Source organism: Cervus elaphus, chromosome X (assembly GCF_910594005.1).
Source record: "Cervus elaphus chromosome X, mCerEla1.1, whole genome shotgun sequence".
Taxonomy (NCBI): domain Eukaryota; kingdom Metazoa; phylum Chordata; class Mammalia; order Artiodactyla; family Cervidae; genus Cervus; species Cervus elaphus.
In genome coordinates, this window is record NC_057848.1 from 90,762,354 (window position 1) to 90,784,619 (window position 22,266).

General features: G+C 36.5%; 1 non-coding gene across 1 annotated transcript; it reads right to left on the bottom strand.

Moving 5' to 3' along the window:
• Positions 1 to 7,036: 7,036 nt before the first annotated feature.
• On the bottom strand, positions 7,037 to 7,138 carry LOC122691049. The gene has a single exon (XR_006340296.1). It is a non-coding gene; the product is annotated as a U6 spliceosomal RNA (small nuclear RNA).
• Positions 7,139 to 22,266: the final 15,128 nt, after the last annotated feature.

Genomic DNA, 22,266 nt, shown 5'->3' on the forward strand with positions numbered 1-22,266 from the left:
GACTCTTTGCCACCCCTTGGATTGTAACCAGCCAGGCTCCTCTGTTTATGGGGATTCTCCAGGCAAGAATACTGGAGTGGGTTGCCATGCCCTCCTCCAGGGGATCTTCCCAACGCAGGGATCGGACCTGGGTCTCCCACACTGTGCGCAGATTCTTTACTGTCTGAGCCACCAGGGAAGCCAGTATATGTGATAACAAAAGAGGTGGTGAAGGGTTGGCCAGTAAAGAAAAAGTGATTTTTGCCCTTGAATTATTAGGGTCAATCCTTCCAATTCATCCTCACAGATTCCACAAAAGGAATATCTAGGGAGTTAAGACAGAGGTCACTGGAGAGCTTTCTCTGGTCCACTAAGAGCTAGCACTACCAAAGGAAGAAGCCCATTGCACTTCCAATCTAGCCATATTTTGGGATTCCCGATCTATGATCTTAGAAACCTCATGTTCACAAACTTCATTTGTGTTTAGTTTTGTATATTGTAAATGTATAACTTCTCTAGAAAAAAAGAAGTACTGGAAGAAACAAATGACTTAGATTCATCTAACTTTGACTAGTTATATTTTAGATATGCTGATACTGTGAAAGGTATTAAAGTTATTTTTCATTTTGATGATATTGAGTAGTACTAATGATTTTTTCACTTTTTTCTAATTGAATAAATAAATTTTTGAATTAAAATATTTATTGGAGTGTTAGTGTTAGTAACTAAAAAATTTGTTAGTAACTACAAATTTGTGTTAATTTCAGGTGTACAGCAAAGTGATTCAGTTATACATATGCATATATTTATTCTTTTTCAGGTGACTTTTTCGTATTAGTTATCACAGAATATTGAGGAGAGTTCCCTGTGCTATACAGTAGTTCCTTGTTGGTTATCTATTGTATATATAGTAGTGTGTTTATGTTAATCTCAAACTCCTGTTTTATCCTTCCACCCCCCCACCCGCACACACACTTTTCCCCTTTGGTAACCATAAGTTTGTTTTCAGTATCTGTAAGTCTGTTTCTGTTTTGTAAATAAGTTCACTTGTATCAATTAAAAAAAATTTTAGATTCCACATATGACTGACATAATATGGTATTTGTCTTTCTTTGACTTCATTTAGTGTGCTAAACTCTAGGTCCACCCATGATGCTACAAATGGCATTATTTCATTCTTTCTCATGGTTGAGTAATATCTCATATATATACCTTCTTTATCCAGTTCTCTGTCAGTGGACATTAAAGTTGCTTCCATGTCCTCATTACTGTAGTGTTGCAATGGGCATTGCACTATATGCATCTTTTCAAATTATGATTTTCTCTGGGTATATGCCCATAAGTGAGTTTGCTGAATCACATAGTAGTTCATTTTTATTTTTTTAAGGAACATACATAATGTTCTCCATAGTGGTTTTACCAATTTATATTCCCACCAACAGTGTGGGAGGGTTCCCTTTTCTCCACAAAATCTTCAGCATTTATTCATTGTAGAATTTTTTATGATGGCCATTCTAACTGGTGTGAGAGTGTACCTTGTTGTAGTATTGATTTGCATTTCTCTAGTTAATTAGTGTTGGAGAAGAATCTTGAGAGTCCCTTGGACTGCAAGAAGATCCAATCAGTCCATCCTAAAGGAGATCAGTCCTGGGTGTTCATTGGAAGGATTGATGTTAAAGCTGAAACTCCAATACTTTGGCCACCTGATGCGAAGAGTTGACTCATTGGGAAAGACCCTAATGCTGGAAAGGATTGGGGGCAGGAGGCGAAGGGGACGACAGAGGATGAGATGGCTAAATGGCATCACCGACTCGATGGACATGGGTTTGGGTAGACTCCGGAAGTTGGTGATGGACAGGGAGGCCTGGCATGCTGCCATTCATGGGGTCGCAAAGAGTCGGACATGACTGAGCGACTGAACTGAGTAATTCGTGACTTTGAGTATCTTTTCATGTGCCTGTTGGTCATCTTTATGTCTTGTTCAGAGAAATTTTTTTTTTTTTTTTTAGGTCTTCTACCCATTTTTTGATTCAGCTATTTGAGCTATTGAGGTGTATGAGCTATTTATATATTTTGGAAATTTATCCTACTTTTTTTACATTGTTTGTTTTCTCCCAATTCATAGATTGTCTTTTTGTTTTGTTTAAGATTTACTTTGCTGTGCAAAACCTTGAAAGTTTGATTAGGTCCCATTTGTTTACTTTTGATTTTATTTTTATAACCTTCAGAAAATGATCTAAGAAAACTTTGGTACAATGTCAGAGAATGTTTTGCCTATGTTCTGTTCTACAAATTTTATGGTGTCATATCTTATGTTTAACCAAATGATTCCTTTTTATATTTTCTACTTCCTTATTAAGATTCTCACTGTGTTTATCTATTTTTCCCCTAGTTTTGTTAGTATTTTATTACTAATGCTTTGAAACCTATCTGGTAAATTATCTCTTTCATTAATTGTTTTTTTCAGTGTGTTTTTAGTCCTTTGTTTGACATAAATTCCTCTGTCATCTTTTACTGTCACTATGAGATTATGTGAAACAGCTACTTATGATGTTCTCTTTTTTAAAAATGTTTCCTATGCACTCCTTAAAAAATATTGTTGTATAATTGATTTAAGATGTTAGGTTAGTTTCTGCTGTACAGCAAAATGAATCTGTTATATTAATACATATATGTATCTACACTTTTAAAAATTATTTTCCTGTTTAGGTCATTACAGAGTATTGAGAAGAGTTTCCTGTGCTCTTATCTATTATTATTATTAGTTATCTATTTTAGTAGTGTTGTATGTGTCAATCCAAATCTCCCAATTTAATCCTCCTCTACTCTCACCCACCAACAGCATTTAAGTTGTTTTCTACATCTGTGACTCTAGATCTGTTTTGTAAATAAGTTAATTTGTTCCATTTTTTTTTTAAATTCCACATATAAGCAATATCATTTGATGTCTGTTTTTAACTGTCTGAGTTAATACACTCAGTATGACAATCTCTAGGTCCATCCATGTTGTTGCAAATGACATTATTTTGTTCTTGTTTATGGCTAATATTCCATTGCATATATGTACCACATCTTCTTTATCCATTCCTTGTTGATAGACATTTAGGTTGTTCCTGTGTTCTGGCTGTTGTAAATAGTGCTACAGTGAACACTGAGGTGTATGAATCTTTTCAAATTATGGTTTTCTCTGGATATAGGCCCAGGAGTGGAATTGTTGTATCATACAGTAGCTCTATTTTTAGTTTCTTTTTTTGTGTGTAATAAAGTTTTATTAAAGTATAAAGGAGATAGAGAAAGTTTCTGACATAGGCATCAGAAGGGGGCAAAAGAGTACCCCTTTGCTAGTATTAGCAATGGAGTTATATACTCTCCAATGAATCCAAACAATGTCTGGAGGTTGTAAAGACCACACCAGACCTACTCCCATAATTTACATTTTAAGATAACAGAGTTGGCCAGAAGGTTTAATCCAAAGATTGTCCTCAGGCAGGATACATCCTTGTAAAGACCAGACCTACTCCCATAATTTATGTTTTAAGATAACAGAATTAGCCAGAGGGTTTAATCCAAAGACTGTCCTCAGGCAGGATACATTATTGTTATATAGTCACTCACAATCTGAGTAAGTAGGTTGGGCCATTTGGCAAAACCAACTTGAAGATAGAGTCATAGCTGAAGACAACATTTCCATAAGAAAAAGAAATGTATTGGTTAACTCAAGGTTTGAGAGTAGTTAGCTTCAGGTGAAACCAGGTGTCATGGCAACACAGCACTTTAAGAGAAACCTCCTTTTAAATTTGTATAGAGAAGAAAAAATATCGCTGGTTTGTTTCCTCCTGCTGCTTAAGAGAGATGAAAATGTCTGGCACTTGGAGCCTCTTTCCTCCGTTTGGAGACCCCTGGTCTTCCTGCCTGTTACACTCTCATTCCCTCCTTTTCTTTTAGGAGAATTATGTTGCCTAGGGAAAAGGGGCGTTGTTCTCATTCCATAACTGCTTCCGAGCTGACAAGGGGCATTGTCCCTAAATTGGTGAGGCAACATATTCTCCTAATCCTCATAGTGAGGATGTCTGATCCAGGGGCCCCAAATAGTAGTCAGAAGAAGCTGCAGTGATAGCAGGAGTTTGAGCAACCATTTGTAACTTAAAAGCTTTCATGCAACTAGAAACAAATCCAGTTACACAGTCACAGATGCAGGGAGCAAACAGCAAAAACAAAACAATCAGAATTATTGTAATTAAGATAGATTTCCACCATGGGGAACTAGTTAATGTCTCCCAAAGTGAGACAATAGAGGCTTCAGGAGTATCCATGGCCCCAATCATCTTGTTCATGTGTTTAGTAAAATGAGTAACCTTAGTGCTCATATCAGGTATATATGTGCAGCACTGAGTATGAATGATGGCACAAGTTCCTCCTTGTGCAGCTGTCAGAATATCTAAAGACAATCTGTTTTGTAAAACCACCTTTCTAATTTGTGCTTGTTCAGCATTAAGAGCTGAAATAGCTTTTTGAGAATCTTGTAATGCCTGTTGAGTAAAATTAGTCAAAGCATCTACTCGTAGCATAACATCTGTAGTTCCCAAAGAGGGAACAAACACTGCAGCCAAATAATCATACCAGTGAAATACAGAACTTGTCCACCAACTTTTAAGGTGGGGTAAACAAGCAGGCTTTTCTGGAAGCTCTGAAAATATAAAGCCGTGGGTAAAGGCTAGACCCCCCCCGCCCCACCATCCAGCCAGGGGGAAGCCAAGCCCATAGGTAAGAGCCACATATCCAATAAGTCCCATTTGGAGCAAGCCAGCGTGACTGAGATATCCAGTCCCAATTAGTGCCTGGCCAGACAAAGGTAGATCCTGAACTGGGGTTGGAAAACACGGGAATGATTACGTTACATATTTCCTGAGGCAAAAATCCCAATTGTTTCCAATCATTGTAATTAAGTTGTTGGCTAACTTTGGGGGATGGCTCTGTTTGTTCCCAGCATATAGGGGCAGTAGATATTAGACGTCCTTTTTCAGGAGTTAGCCATATAACCTTATCCCATATTTGATAAACGTCAGGTAAAAAACCATCAGATCTAGAGCTATTTGTCTTATGTGCAGCAAAATAGTCATTAAACTGAGACAGTGTATAATCAAAATTAAAAGTTACGTTATGTCCAAAGTTAAGGTACAAAGTATTGCACCAGTCCATTCTAGGGTTGTTAGATGTCATCAGACGAAGAAAAGGCATCACATGTGATTGTTGTCGAAGGTATTCGCAGACCTGGAGAAAGTCTTTTCCTTGAAGTGGAGATGTCCACCATGGGAAGCCTTCCACTGATGAAGAGGGGAGTGCTCCGCAGACCCAGCAGTTAGACTGATTGTGGAATGCAGCATAGGAGTGAGCCCAGGACAGGAAAGCATTGTCTTGAGGATCAAACGGCAGACTCAGGATTTCTGGAGTCAGCAGAAGTAGGCTCACATAGATTATCAGGCCCATCTTGTCCTGAAGGATCCTGGATGAGGCCCCAAGATGAAAGGTTGTTGCTGAATGATGAGACGCGGGATTCTTGGCCTCCGGAGGAGATGAGTTCAATCCGGGGCCAGAGTCCAGATCTGAGGCTGGATCGCTCAGAGCTTTTGTGTAATAAAGTTTTATTAAAGTATAAAGGAGATAGAGAAAGCTTCTGACATAGGCATCAGAAGGGGGCAAAGAGTACCCTATTTTTAGTTTCTTAAGGAACCCTCATAGTTCTCCATAATGGTTTTATCTATTTAAATACATTCCTTCCAACAGTGCAAGAGGGTTTGCTTTTCTCACACTCTCTCCAGCATTTATTGCTTCTAGATTTTTTGATGATGGCCATTCTGATTAGTGTGAGGTGATACCTCATTGCAGTACTGACTTGCATTTCTCTACATCTAGTGATGTTGAACAGTTTTTTATGTGCTTTGTGGCCAACGGTATGTATTCTTTGAAAACGTCTATTTAGATCTTATGTTCATCTTTATTGAGTTGTTTGTTTCTTTGATATTGAGCTACATAAGCTGTTTGCATATTTTAGAGATTAAATCGTTGTTGGTTGCTTCATTTGCAAATATTCTCTCATTCTCTGGGTTGTCTTTTTGTTTCATTTATTGTTTCTTTTGCTGTGCAGAAGCTTTCTTTTCTTTTTTTTTTAATTTATTTTTATTAGTTGGAGGCTAATTACTTTACAATATTGTAGTGAGTTTTGTCATACATTGACATAAATCAGCCATGGATTTACATGTATTCCCCATTCTGATCCCCCCTCCCACCTCCCTCTCCACCCGATCCCTCTGGGTCTTCTCAGTGCACCAGGCCCGAGCACTTGTCTCATGCATTCAAGTTTAGTTGTGCTGTGCTTAGTTGCTCATTTGTGTCCAACTCTTTACCGTCTGAGCCACCAGGGAAGCCCTAAGTCTAGTTAGGTCCCATTTTTACATTTTTGTTTTTATTTTCATTACTCTAGGAGGAAGATCAAAAAAGATCCTGCTGTGATGTTTGTCAGAGAGTGTTTTGCCTATGTTTTACTCTAAAAGTTTTAGAGTGTCCAGCCTTACATTTAGGTTTTGAATCCATTTTGAATGTATGTTTTTGTATGGTATTAGGGAGTCTTCTTGTTTCATCCTTTTACATATAGCTGTCATTTTTTACAGCACACATTATTGGAGATACTGTCTTTTTTTCACCATGTATTCTTGCCTCCTTTGTCACAGATTAGGTAACTATAGGTGTGTGGGTTTATCTCTGTGCTATCGTGTTTTATTGATCTGTATTTCCATTTTGTGCCAGGACTATACTGTATTGATTACTGTAGATTTGTACTAACTATAGTCTGAAGTCAGGGAGACTGATTTCTCCAGTTCTGTTTTTCTTTCTCAAGATTGCTTTGGCTATTCATGGTCTTTTGTGTTTCCATACAAATTTTCAATTTTTAAATGCTGATTCTTTATAAAATGTCATTGGTAATTTGATTTGGATTGCATTGAATCTGTAGATTGCTCTGGATTGTATAGTCATTTTGACAATACTGATTCTTCAAATAAAAACCATGGAATGCTTCATAAATTTGCATGTCATTTTTGCACAGGGGCCATGCTAATCTTTATTGTTCCAATTTTGGTATATGTGCTGCCACAGTGAGCACCCTATGATGATCTTGATGTGGTATCCTTGTGTGGGAGTGTCCATATACAGTCTGTTCACAGTTTCTTTGGTGGGAAAGCTGGATCTGAAGTGAACATGGGTCATATATTCCCCAGGGTGTGCTACCAGTTGGTGAGAGATGAGGCTGGAGATGGAGCAGCTAGAATTATGGTCAAGTTTGACCTGGGGTGCCTCTTCTGTTCAGTGGCCAACACCATCCTATTGGTAGAGGGGTTGGATTCCATGTTGCTGGAGCATAAACCCTGAGCTTTTGGCACATGCTGGTTCTGTTCCCTCCAAATGTGTGCCCTCCACCTCCCAGCATCATCACCCTCACCCCAGAGGGGAGCAGTGCTGGAGTAAGAGGGTCTGATACAGGTACTTGGCATGGATTACACATGGGTTGTAGTGGTCCTGGCACCAGATATCCAGTCTACTCCCAAAATAAGCACCAGAAATGGTTGGTTGTCCCTGCCCTGTTCAGGTGCGTTTCCGAGTCTGAGCCACTTGTTTCCTCACAATTATGCACTCCTCTCAGCCACTATATTCCTTCACCATGGAGCAGGAGGAGCCAGAGCTGGCATGTAGCTCAGGATGGGGCACATACCAGGGCAGTGGGGAAGAGTCAGCAATGACCCTGGGCAGTTTCAATCTTCTTACTCCTCCTTGTTTTGGGATTATACTAATGTATATATACCCTTATGAGTGGCCTCTAGGTATCTTACAGTCCTACTCTCAGTCCCACTGGTTTTCAAACAAGTTAAGGAGATTTGTACTATCAGGGTTCAACCCCAGGACTGGGGTGCCTAATATGAGGCTCAAACTTCTTACTCCCCAGAGAGGACCTTCAAACCTGTATAATCACTGTCCTCTTCTGTGTCCCTTCCAAGAGGTGCAGGCCCCAAATTGATTGCTTGTCTTCCCGTCCTTCCAAACTCAGTGTAAATCTTACTTAGAGACTGCTACAGAAAATAGTCTTTCTCTCAGTCTCCATTTTTTTTTTCAGTGAAAATTCCTTCACATGTAGATGTATTTTTGATGTTTTCACTGAAGGGAGGTGAATTCCATGTCCTCCTATCCCACCATCTTGACCTCTCAAGACTGTAAATTTTAAGGGTGATGGTGAGTATTCAAAGAAATTTAAGTAGAGGACTAATGTTATCACAACAGCTTATTTAATTATCTGCTTAATGTTTAGAGAACTAATTGAATTGGGAAAACTAAAGTCAAGACGACCAGTCAGGCAACATTTTGCAGAAGTCCAGGGAAAAAAAATATGGTAACTTGAATATGGTGATAGTGATGGAAAAAGTTAGAAGGATAAAATCCTGGATACATTTTAACAGTAGAACCATCTGGATTTGAGGACGGACTAGATATGGATTGTGAGAAAAATAGAGAAGTCCAAAGTTCTTGCCTTCAGCAACTAATGAATGACAGTGTTGCATACCGACATGAGGAAGAATGAGAGGAGCATTTTGGAGAGTATGTATGAATTAGTTCAATTCTGGACAATGAACTGGACAAACAAAGCATGCTCCTTTTCAGATTTCCTCAGTTGCCTCATTTCTGTCTTATGATTGGTAACTGTTCTGCATCAAGTTGCTACTTACTCTTCCATGTCTAGATTTAAATGAAATTCCACACCAGGTAGTGTGGAGTCTGTCTTCCTGAGTATAGTGACAAATTTATTATGCATTGCCTAGGATTGAACAAGCAGGACTATCAGTGCTAAAACTCAGTCAGTCCCCAGTGAACTAGAATGCTATTTTATCCTTAAGTAACTAACAAGGGGCCAGATGATATGACTGAAATGTTTGGGGAATTAACTGTTTATCAAATGAACTTTGATTAATGAGACATGAGAGACAGATGATGTTGTAGGCTGAGTTTTCTGGATACAAATACTTACATTGATGCTCAGTTTCTAAGTCATGACCAATTCTTTGAGATCCCATGTACTGTAGCACACCAAGATTTGTTGTCCTTCACTATCTTTTGGTGTTTGCTCAAACTCATTTCCATTGAGTTGGTGATGCCATCTAAATATCTCATCCTCTGCCCCCCCCCCCCCTCTGCTCCAGCCCTCAGGCTTTCCCAGCATCAGGGTCTTTTCCAATGAGTCTGCTCTTCACATTAGGTGGCCAAAGTATTGGAGTTTCAGCTTCAGTATCAGTCCTTCCAATGAATTGTCAAGGCTTATTTCCTATAGGACTGACTGGTTTTATCTCATTCCTGTACAAAGGACTCTCAAGAGTCTTCTCTATCATCACAATTTGAAAGCATCAATTCTTAAGTGCTCAGCCTTCTTTATGGTCCAACTCTCACATCTGTACATGTCTACTGGAAAAACCATAGCTTTGACTATACAGACAGAAAACAAAATCTTTCATTACTTCTTTTTCCCTTTATATTTGAAGTGATGGGAATGGATGCCACGATCTTAGTTCTTTTAATGTTGACTTTCAAGCCAACTTTTTCAATCTCCCCTTTCAACCTCATCAAAAGGTTCTTTAGTTCCTCTTTACTTTCTGCCATTAGAATGGTATCATCTGCATATCTGAGATTGTTAATATTTCTCCCAGCAATCTTGATTCCAGCATGCGCTTCATCCAACCCAGTATTTTGCATGATGTGCTCTGCACAGGAGTTAAATAAGCAGGATGACAATATACAGCTTTGGCATATTCCTTTTGTAATTTTGAACCAGTCCATTGTTTCATGTTGGGTTGTAACTGTTGCTTCTTGACCTTCATTCAGGACACAGGTAAGGTGGTCTGGTATTCTTGTCTTTTTAAAAATTTTCCAATAGTCAATAAAGCAGAAGTACTTCTGACAAAACATGGTCCACTGGAGAAGGGAATGGCAAACCACCCCAGTATTCTTGCCTCGAGAACCCAATGAACAGTATGAGAGGGCATAAGGTATGACACCAGAAGATGAGTTCCCTAGGTCAGTTGGTGTCCAATATGCCACTGGGGAAGGACAGAGAAATAGCTCCAGAAAAAAAGAAAAGTCTGGGCCAAAGCTGAAATGACACTCAGTTGTGGATATTTCCAGTGGTGAAATTAAAGTTCAATGCTGTAAAGAGCAATATTTCATAGGAACCTGGGATGTTAGGTCCATGAATCAAGGTAAATTGAAAATGGTTAAATAGAAAATGGCAAGAGTGGACATCACTATTTTAGAATCACTTAACTAAAATGGACGAACTTAATTCAGATGATAATTATATCTACTACTGTGGGCAAGAATCCCTTCGAAGAAATAGAGTAGCCCTCATAGTCAGAAAAGAGTCTGAAATGCAGTACTTGGTGCAATCTCAAAATTGGCAGAATTATCTGAGTTCAATTTCAAGGTAAACCGTTCAAAATCACAGTAATCCAGTTCTATGCTCCAACCACTAATGCTGAAGAAGCTAAAGTTGATCAGTTCTATGGAGACCTCCAAGACCTTCTAGAACATACACCAAAAACGATGTCCTTTGCATTATAGGGAATTGGAATACAAAAGTAGGAAGTCAAGATATACCCAAAGTAACAGGCAAGTCTGGCCTTGGAGTACAAAATGAAGCAGGGCAAAGGCTAGCAGAGTTTTGCCGAGAGAACACACTGGTCATAGCAAACACCCTTTTTCAACAACGTAAGAGACAACTCTACACATGGACATCACCAGATGGTCAATACTGAAATCAGATTGGTTATGTACTTTGCAGCTGAAGATGGACAAGCTTTATATAGTCAGTGAAAACAAAGCCTAGATCTGGCTGAGGCTCAGATTATCAGCTCCTTTTTGCAAATTTCAGGCTTAAATTGGAGAAAATAGGAAAAATCACTAGGTCATTCAGGTATGACCTAAATCAAATCCCTTATGGTCATACAGCAGAGGAAAGTAATAGATACAATGAATTGTATTTGGTAGATAGAATGCCTGAAGAACTATGGACAGAGGTTCATAACATTGTACAGGAGTCGGTGACCTAAACTCTCTCAAAGAAAAAGAAATGCAAAAATAGCAAAGTGGTTGTCTCAGAAGGCCTTATAAATAAGTGAGGAAAGAAGAGAAGCAAAAGGCAAAGGAGAAAGAAAAAGATGCATCTAGTTGAATGCAGATTTCCTGAGAATCACAAGGAGAGATAAGAAAGTCTTCCTAAGTGAACAATGAAAATAAATAGAGGAAAACAATAGAATTCTAAAGACTAAAGACTTCTTCAAGAAAACTGGAGATATCAAGGGAACATTTCATGCAAATATGGGCACAATAAAGGACAGAAACGGTAAGGACCTAACAGAAGCAGAAAATATTAAGAAGAGGTGGCAAGAATACATGGGAGAACTTTTTAAAAAAGATCTTACTGACCCGGGTAACTAGGATGGTGTGATCACTCCCTTAGAGCCAGATATCCTGGAGTGTGAATTTAAGTGGGCTTTAGGAAGCATTACTATGAAGAAAGCTAGTGGAGGTGATGGAGTCCCATCTGAGCTCTGAAATTTCCCATCTGAAATCCTAAAAGATTTTGTTGTTAAAGTGTGACACTCAATAGGTCAGCAAATTTAGAAAACAGCAGTGGCCACAGGACTGGAAAAGATCAGTTTTCATTCCAATCCCAGAGAATAGCAATGCCAAATAATGTTCAAACTACAATACAAGTATGCTCACTTCATATGCTAGCAAGGTTATGCTCAAAATCCTTCAAGCTAGGCTGCAGCGGTACATGAATTGAGAACTTCCAAATATACAACCTGGATTTAGAAAAGGCAGAGGAACCAGATATCACATTGCCAACCTCTGTTGGAACATAGAAATACTTACATTAGCATGTTGTATATTTATTGTGGGTTATCACTTGTATGGAAGGATACAGAAGTAAGATTAGATACAGGGAGAATTGCAACTATGAGAAACACTCAACAAAACTTTGGCTAACCCTACGGTTGGGCATGTAAAGCTCATTAGAAATGTCCTGAAGTAAACCAACATGGCCTAATTTTCTACCTATGTAATCCACTTTTGGTTGTGAGCTGCCCCAGGAAATGTGTGCTGTTGGATTAGATTGCTCTCTGAAGGAGGTGATAGCTGGAGTCCGACTCATTATAGCATTCCCAGCAGCTGGTCAACAAACCCTTTCTTGAATACAGTTATGCATAAGCACATGTTCATGCCCCCTACAGAAAGGACTTAGCATGTAAATCTCTGTCTTTATTCCCACTGTGGACTGCTCTGAGGTATGATCTTGCAAACCTTGAGATGTCTGTGTATTGAGTTAACATAGTTGATGAATCTAAACTAAATTTCATTATCCTTTTACTCCTTGCATTTAATAAACTGGGTTTGTCCTCCCAAATGATGCCAGAATATTGATTTTTACTTCAGACTTTGATATCTAGAAGACTTAGCCAGTTGTGTTAAATATAGATGCCTTTTAGACATCTAACAGGAGATATCAAATAGGCATCCAGAAGGTCAAGGGTGCAGTTATGCATTTCTGAGTCATAAATGTCATTTAAAACCATGACAGTGAATGAAATGACCTGGAAAGTGTGTATAGATAGAGAAGAGAACAACATTGAGCTCAGAGTTAAATTGTCAATAAGTAGAAGCTATACATAATTCAAATATCATTTCCTTAAACATGAGCATTTAAAAACAAAGGAAATATTCTCAGTTACCACTAAGCACTGCAGTTTAAATCACATTAATTTCATCATTCATATACTAAAGCAAGATTTAATATTATCTGGGAGAAGGGGATAGGCAGAAATATGAAATGAGAGAAAGAAAGGGAACATTGTCTCCAAGGGATCAGTCTGTTACAATGTTCTTGAGTCTATGATCAAGGAACATAAAATTAAATTAGGAAAAATACTCCATCAGTAGTATAATTGCAGTATTATGCTTCCTATACCCAGGAGGCATTTTTTGGTACCTATATACTGTCTGCTTTGCTGGAGAATGGTGTCTGAGATCCCAGAAGACCTCAGAGATCACAGAGTCAAATTTGTAGCCTTGAGTTCCAAAAACAGACTTTTATAGTACAAGAGGGAGAAAAATGTCTTGAAAGTTAAGGCTTTTCTTTTATAAGAGCTCTCTTTTTGGAATGTAATGATTAAACTCTGAAGGAAGCTATTTATAATTCCTATACCATACAATAAATATTAAGAAATAGATGATGAAACATGCAATGCAATCTAGGGAGAGGACTAGAATTGATAGATTTTAAAACTTCTATGAGAAAAATTATGATAGCTAGTAATTTTATTTCAGAGTGATTAAATTAAAATCTTATAAATAAAAATTGAGGGCCTGGAAAATTAGTCACAAGAAAACAAAGTTACTTTTAAAAAAAAAATCAGCATGTAAAATTTAATATTGCTTTTATACATTCATTGTTTATTTTTCTGTTTGTAAAAGTATTACAAGATCATTTTACATGTAACAATATTTTTGGCTTGGTAATATGTGATGATATGTGTAGCCTCTATTCCAAATTTCCATGTGCATCTTGCTTTTGGCAACTGTGGGACGGCCATGATTGCCTGCCACATATGTCTGTCTGTAACTGATATTTACAAGGGGTCCTCTGAGAGAAAATGAATTAGGACCTCAATTATTTTTCTTTGAAACTGAGAGTCATTAAAATACATATAGGTGAGTGGTGTGAGAACAGAGGGCATGAAATGTGATGGAAGCCCATGAGAGACAATTAAAAATAAGTGAGAAGGAAATCTGACTACTGATCTAAGCTTAACGCAAGGAGCTGGAAAGCAGCAGGTAGGAATAACTGATTCTTCATGTTCTGTGCAGATCATATAACTTTATAACTCAGCCATTATGGTTGTGATTATACTTTGAGTTAATGATGGATTTAAGTTGATAATATTTTATTTAGGTTTTTATACATATTCATTGTGAAGATTGATCCTTGGTTTTCTTTTCTTACTTTCCTTTTATTTGGACTTTTTTTGTCAAGTTTGAATATCAGGATTGTGCTACTAAATTTTACATTATTTCATATGCTTCATAATACTTTGAGTGGTATAATATTTTCATTGGAGATATAATACATCTTACACTTTAAATAATCTAAGTTAGGAAATATTTGGGAAGTTGGAGATGGTGATCATTTTTTTGTTCTCGATATTTATTAAACTTTCAGGTTTCTACATATTTAGGGCCTTTGGTTTATTTCATTAAAACTTGCTAATATGTTAACATTATCTTTCATGTATCATTCCTATATTTTTGTAGTTTTATCCTCTTTCTCAAGTTATATGATCGTGTTTAACCTTTGCTTTTCTTGATTTCATGTTTTCACTATGTTTTTTAAAGACCAAACTATTATACTCTTTCTCTATTCCTTACTTTATTTTTCCTTTTACTTTGTTAACCTCTTCCTTTTTACATTCCTCAGGTCTACTTCTTGTTCCGTGTATTATGTTATGTTTAGTTCACAAATCATATTACATTCCTTAAGTGTTCTGTAGAGTGGTATTGTTTCATTTATTTCTTTTTTTAATTAGATAGCCAATTTCAAAGTTATCATGGAGCAAGACTGAATTTTCATACAGAATGCGTATTTGGTGTAGTCCCATCTGGGAAATATTGATAATACTCTTCAGTTCTATTCCCTAGTAACTACAGTTCATACTTTTTGACTGCTGAAAAATATTGTATCTTATAAATAATCCATCTTATAAGAATATTCATCTTATGAATAACAACACAAGAGAACACATGGAAGGAGGATCATGACATTGTACAGGAGACAGGGATCAAAACCATCCCCAAGAAAAATAAATGCAAAAAGGCAAATGGTTGTCTCAGGAGGCCTTACAAATAGCTGAGAAAAGAAGAGAAGCTAAAGGCAAAGGAGAAAGGGAAAGATATACCCATTTGAGGACAAAGTTCCAAAGAATAGCAAGGAAAGATAAGAAAACCTTCCTCAGTGATCAGTGCAAAGAAATAGAGGAAAACAATAGAACAGGGAAGACTAGAGATCTCTTCAAGAAAATAAGAGATACCAAGGGAACATTTCATGAAAAGATGGACACAATAAAGAAAAGAAATAGTATGGACTAACAGAAGCTGAAGATATTAAGAGGTGACAAGAAAACAGAAGAACTACACAAAAAAGATCTTCATGACCCAGAAAACCACAGTGATGTAATCACTCACCTAGAGCCAGACATCCTGGGATGTGAAGTCAAGTGGGCCTTAGGAAGCATCACCATGAACAAAGCTAGTGGAGATGATGGAATTCTAGTTGAGCTATTTAAAATCCTAAAAATGATACTGTTAAAGTGTTGCACTCAATATGTCTGCCAATTTGGAAAACTCAGCAGTGGCCACAGGACTGGAAAAGGTCAGTTTTCATTCCAATCCCAAATAAAGGAAATGCCAAAGAATGTTCAAACAACCACACAAATGCACTCATCTCACAGGCTAGCAAAATAATGCTCAAAATTCTCCAGGCCAGGCTTCAATAATATGTGAACTATGAACTCCCAGATGTTAAAGCTGGGTTTAGAAAAGGCAGAGGAATCAGAGATCAAACTGCCAACATCCACTCGATCATCGAAAAATCAAGACAGTTTCAGAAAAAAAAAATATATATATCTATTTCTGTTTTATTTATAACACCTAAGCCTTTGACTGTGTGGATCACAACAAACTGGAAAATTCCTAAAGAGATGGGAATACCAGACCACCTTACCTGCCTCCTGAGAAATCTGTATGGCGGTCAAGAAGCAACAGTTAGAACCAAACATGGAACAACAGACTGGTTCCAAATTGGGAAAAGAGTAAGTCAAGGCTGTATATTTGTCACCCTGATTATTTAACTTATATGCAGAGTACATCATTAGAAACGCTGGGCTGGATGAAGCACAAGCTGCAGTCAAGATTGCCAGAAGAAATAACAATAACCTCAAATACTCAGATGACACCACCCTTACAGCAGAAAGCAAAGAACTAAAGAGTCTCTTGATGAAAGTGAAAGAAGAGAGTGAAAAATTTGGATTAAAACTTAACATTCAAAAAACTAAGATCATGGCATCCAGTCCCATTACTTCAAGGCAAATAGATGGGGAAACAATGGAAGCAGTGACAGTCTTTATTTTTTTTTGGGGGGGGGTGCTCCAAAATCACTGCAGATGGTGACTGCAGCCATGAAATTAAAAGATGCTTGTTCCTTGGAAGAAAAACTATGACCAACCTAGACAGCATATTAAAAAACAGAGACACTACTTTGCCAACAAAGGTCTGTCTAGTCAAAACTATGGTTTTTCCAGTAGTCATGTATGGATGTGAGAGTTGGACTATTAAGAAAGATGAGTGCCAAATAATTGATTCCTTTGAACTGCGGTGTTGGAGAAGACTTTTGAGTAGTCCCTTGGACTGCAAGGAGATCAAACCAAGCAATCCTAAAGGAAGTCAGTCCTGAAAGTTCATTAGAAGGACTGATGCTGAAGCTGAAACTCCAATACTTTGGCCACCTGATGTGAATAACTGACTTATTGGAAAAGATCCAGATGCTGGGAGATTGAAAGCAGGAGGAGAAGGGGACAATAGCAGATGAGATGGTTGGATGGCATCACCAAGTCGATGGACATGAGTTTGAGCAAGCTCTCTGTGTTGGTGATGGACAGGGAACTCCATGGTGCACTCCATGGGTTTGAAAAGAGTCGGATACGACTGAGCAACTGAACTGAAAGAATACTCCCTGTTTATTTTCTCCCCATATGTTGTCATTTGAGTTGCTCCAGCTTTGTTTGCTGTTGTTGATATTTCTGTTTTTACATGTTTTGTGGTATACATTTGCAAAAATATATTTTGTACATGTAACTAATTTAATGAAAATTATTTTCCAAAAAGGTTGTATCAAGAAAATGTTCTCCCACCAGAAATATATAGCCTATTGATTCACTGTATCTCTAAATCTTGGCATTGTCCTGATTTATTTTTATTGAATACTTTTTATTTTATTTCATTACATTTTTACTAATTGAATGAGTATAGGGTTCTCTCTTTGTAGTTTTATGCATATTTTCCTGATTGTCAATGGAATAGAGGCTCTCTTTCTATTGGTTGTAAATGTTTCCTTCACTTGAAATACCTCTCTTTTGCCGATTTTTCTATGAGCATATTTAGTGTCTTCTTATTGATTTACATGACATTCATGTTTTTCAGTTGCTATTCTTTCTTGCTTATATATGTTGTAATACATTTTTTTCTCCCAGTCTATGGCTTGTGATTCTTTGCTTTTCTTGTGTGTGTGTGTGTGTGTGTGTGTGTGTGTGTTTGTGTGTGTGTTGTGTTTTTACTCTCCTAAATGCTTTGCTCAGTGGACAGAAGTTTTGCTTTTAATATAGTCATATTTATCATGTATTAAAAAATGTTGTTTTTTTTTTGTCTTTAGAAGTCCCTCTCTACCCTGAAGTCAGGAATATATTCACCTATATTTCCCATTAAAAAATATGTCATTTTGTTTTTATATGTAAGGTTTTTAATTCCTTACATAAATTTAATTTTGAATGGTGTAACGGTCCAAATTCAGTTTTTCCCTATGAATAACCATTTTCTCCACCTGCTTTTATTGAATAGTCATTCCCTATTTATCTACGATGCTATATTTGACACATCAAAATTGTATATATGTGTGAGTGTGAGGAAATACAGCTTTCTAGAGTTCTCAGTCCTCCTGTTAAAAAGCCCTAACCTCCTGAAACATAAAAATATAAAGATAGAAAATATTTGTCTTAATTTCTCCTAGAAACATTTTACTTTTCACATACACAAGAATGAGATTTTGTACCTGTAGCTATTTGTCCCTATTAATTGATTGATCCAAAGGAACAATAAAATGTCTCCATCTCTTCCAGAGAGGATCAAATAGTTACAGTCCTGACTAGGCCCCTAGGATAAGTCCCAAAATTCCAGGAAGACTAGAGCTCTGTCTCCCTTGGTATTTACATGCCAAAGGGTTGAAGCCCAGAACTTGGCAATATTTCTGTTTTTAAACAGAGACAACTGGGGTTTATTTAGCACTTGGAAAGATGCATTTATATTTCAGAAGGTGAGGGTAAGAACCCAGGATACTTTCCATTTAATCTTAAGCAAGCAAAGGGGTTTTTCACTGTTTTGGGGGGAAAGGAGGGAGAACAGAGGGTGGTTGCATATCTCTTGTATAAAAATGGAGAAAATTCATTGTTAGCCATCCCTTGTTTGTGGCAGATAACCTGACAACCCAGTAGAAAGAGTCCATAAGCTTTCATATCACCTGTGGGTCTAAGTGTAGGAACTGATGGCTGCAGTGTTTTTCTGGGTGTTGATCTGGTTATGTCAATTAGGAACTCTTTTTATGTGACCTAAATGTCTTCTGTTTTTATATCCATATATATATATATGACCTATATATAGAATCTATAGTATAAATATATCTATAGCATATATATGGTATATAATTATATCCTATATAGTATAATTATATTATGCAATGTTGTATAATTATAAAATATTTTAATACTTGCATTATGTTTTATATATTATGCATATCTGCATGTATATATATCATATATTAAACTATACAATTATATCTATATAACATATCAATATTATGGGCTTCCCTAGTAGATAAGATGGTAAAGCATCCACCTGCAATGCAGGAGACCTGGGTTTGATCCCTGGGTTGGGAAGATTCCCTGAAGGACATGGAAACCTATTACATTATTCTTGCCTGGAGAATCCCATGGACAGAAGAGCATGGTGGACTACAATATATTGGGTCGCAAGGAGATGGACATGACTGAGTGAATAACAGACATGTATATTATGTATATGTATACATATATGCATATATATTATGTATATGCATATATCTGTATATATGAATACAATTATTTAAAATATAATTATACAATATCACATAATACAATTATAGTATATATTATATAGTATATAATTATATACCATATATATGCTATAGATATATTTATGATACATATGCCATATATGTGTATATATATATATATATATGTATGTATGTATAAAAATACATAAGGAATCTAGGCCATATGAAAAGAGTTCCTCATTGATACAACAAGATCAACAACCAGAAAAGCACTGTAGCCATCAATCTCTACATTTAGACCCACAGATAATGTGAAAATTTATGGATTCTTTCTATTGGATTCTTTCTCATCAGATTATCTGCCACAGACATATGTCATACAGTGCAAGTGGGATAATGTGTCAAATCCTTCACTTTGAGAAACGTTGGATCCCTCTCTCTACTCTATTCATAATAATTCCCAGTAGTGGTAGAGCAAATCTGCCGTTTGTCTCAGAAGTATCTTAGCTAATTTTATGATACTTTTCCACAAAATTCTATGACTATCTTATCAACCTGCATGAAAAACTGTTGAAATTTTGATGGAATTGCACTAAATCTATAGATTAAGGAAAAGTACCACCATTATGATATCACCTTCTATCCTGAATAGGTATATCTCTCTTTCTATGTAAATCTTCCTTAATATATAAATGTAATTTTATTATTTTCCCTGTAGAAATCATCAATATCTTTAATTATGTACATATTTAGGGAATCATCCTTTTTGATGCTGTTATACTTTTTAATGATCCTAGTTATTTGTAGTTTATAAAATGCCATTTGACTTTTGAATATTGATTTCTAGCTGCCCATTGCTGCCCTTCTATTCATTTTAATATTTTTTTCTGTAGACTGCCTTGGGATTTCTATGTAGATAAGTATTTCATCTACAAATAATGGCAATTTACCTCCTTTTTAATCCTTATGACTTTATTTTTCTTTTTTAGTTGTGCTGGTTATATCTCCATTATAATGTAATAGAATAAAATCGGTGATAGTGGCAATCTTTGTATTGTGTCTGATTTAAAGTTTCTCAATTCCATCACTTTGATATATAATGCTTCATTATCATTTAGCTTTAAGTATTTTCTTTTGTCCTATGAATTAGACTTAAATGTTTTATACTTATAATAGATATTTAAATTTGTCTTATCATTACTAACTTCTACCTTTTTTCTGTTAGGGATCAAAATATAGTCTGCATATTATCTGTTCTTACAAGTTTTTTTTTTTTTTTTTCAATTGTATCTTACAGACACATCTTTGCTAACCGCCGTGAATCATGCTCTTGTATGATCAATTCCATTTAAATATGGATGGTACCTGTAACTTCAAACCAACAGTCTATGGCCAAGGTGATGGGTTATTGCTACCTGATTCATTTATCTTATGAGGCGAAAGTGAAAGTAAAAGTGAAGTCGCTCAGTTGTGTCTGACTCTTTGACCCCATGGACCCCATGGAGCCTATCAGGCTCCTCCATCCCAGGGAGGATTTTCCAGGCAAGAGTAATGAAGTGGGTTGCCATTTCCTTCTCCAGGTGATCTTCCCAACCCAGACATCGACTCCGGGTCTCCCGCATTGTAGGCAGAGGCATTTACTGTTTGAGCCACCAGGGAAGAGCCATATAAGACATATAAGCCTTATAAGGAGAGGATAACGAAATTTTGAAGATGTAATTAAAGTCTCTAATTACTTGACTGTTATTTAATCAAAGGAAGATTATCCTGAGTGGGACTGACCTAATAAGTTGAGCCTTTACAAGAAGATCTAGAGGTTAGTGACTTGAACTTACAGAAAATCTCTTTCCTTTTTGGCTTTGAAGATGAAAGTTGTCATGATTTGTACAACCATAAGGAAATGAACATGCCAATTTTCAAAAGGGGTTTGTAAGTGACTTCTTTCCTACTTAAGCCACCAGATGAAAACATAACTAAACCAACACTGATTTGTTATGAAGCATTGAAAATTAATGTATTTTGTTACCTAGTAGATGTTCCATTTTTGAAAATGCCCAATATGTGCTTGAGAAGAATATATATTCTTTAATTGTTGATTGAAAATTCCTGTATGTATCCTTGAGATCAAATTTATTGTTCTTCACAACCTTCATCATTGTCTCTCCAGTTCAAAATAGCTTCTTGTGTCTCCAGAATTTTTTTCACTTTACCTTATATTTCTTATATTCTAGGATATTCATCTGTGAAATTCCTCCAGAGTCAAACTTCGTGGATAACGGAATTTGAGTGATAGATATCTAGCATTTTGTGCTAAACTACCATCTTGACAAGATCAAAATAACTACTTTTACACTCAACTGCCAGAATAATAATTTAAAAATGTAAATTTTAGCATGTAAACTCTGTTTTAACATGTTGATAGATTCCTATGGCTCCAAACATCAAAATCAAAAGTTCCAATAAATGCTATGAGGCCTGGCTTGATCTGGACCCTGATGATCATTACAACTGTCTCATCCTTTTTACCCCCTCACTCCTACATTTCTGTAAGTTGCTGGAATTGGTCTTTCAAGTTTTATATGGTGCCATATTCCTTCCCATAATAAGGCTTTTGCACATGCTATTTCCTCCTTTTTAAATGTTCTTCCTTTTCTTCTTAACCTAGTTATTCTGTTCATCTTTGATATTTCAACTTGAGACTCCTCATGGAATCATTCAGTTACCTCTTGGACTAGGCCAAATGCTCCTCTTCTTGGAGCATACTGTACTACTCTTTCATATCACTAGTCAAAGTTGAAGTTTTACATTTGACTATTTGGTAAATGTCTCTTTACTCTGCATTTTAAGGTCCATGAGGTCAAGGATGTTGTTTATCTTGTACAGCATTATAGTTCTATTTCCTGGCACTGTATACTTCATATAATACTTGCTCAATCAATATTGAAATGAGGCAGAATCACATAGTGGCAGATGCCAAGATTTTAGATTTCTGTTTCAAATCTAGTCCAACTACCTACTGGGGGACCAAATTACTCAACATCTCTGTGCCTAAGTTTCTGCATCTATAAGATGAGAATAATAAGAGCATCTAACTTATAGAGTTATGTAGAGAATTAGCTGAGTTATTTTATGTAAAACACATTAAATGGTACCTGGCTCATAATAAATATATTATAGTTGACTATTATTAAGAGAAATGAAATATGCTTTCAGGTTTACATGATTATAACCTCAAAATCTAAAATATCCATAAGTAAATATGTATATGTATATGTTTATAT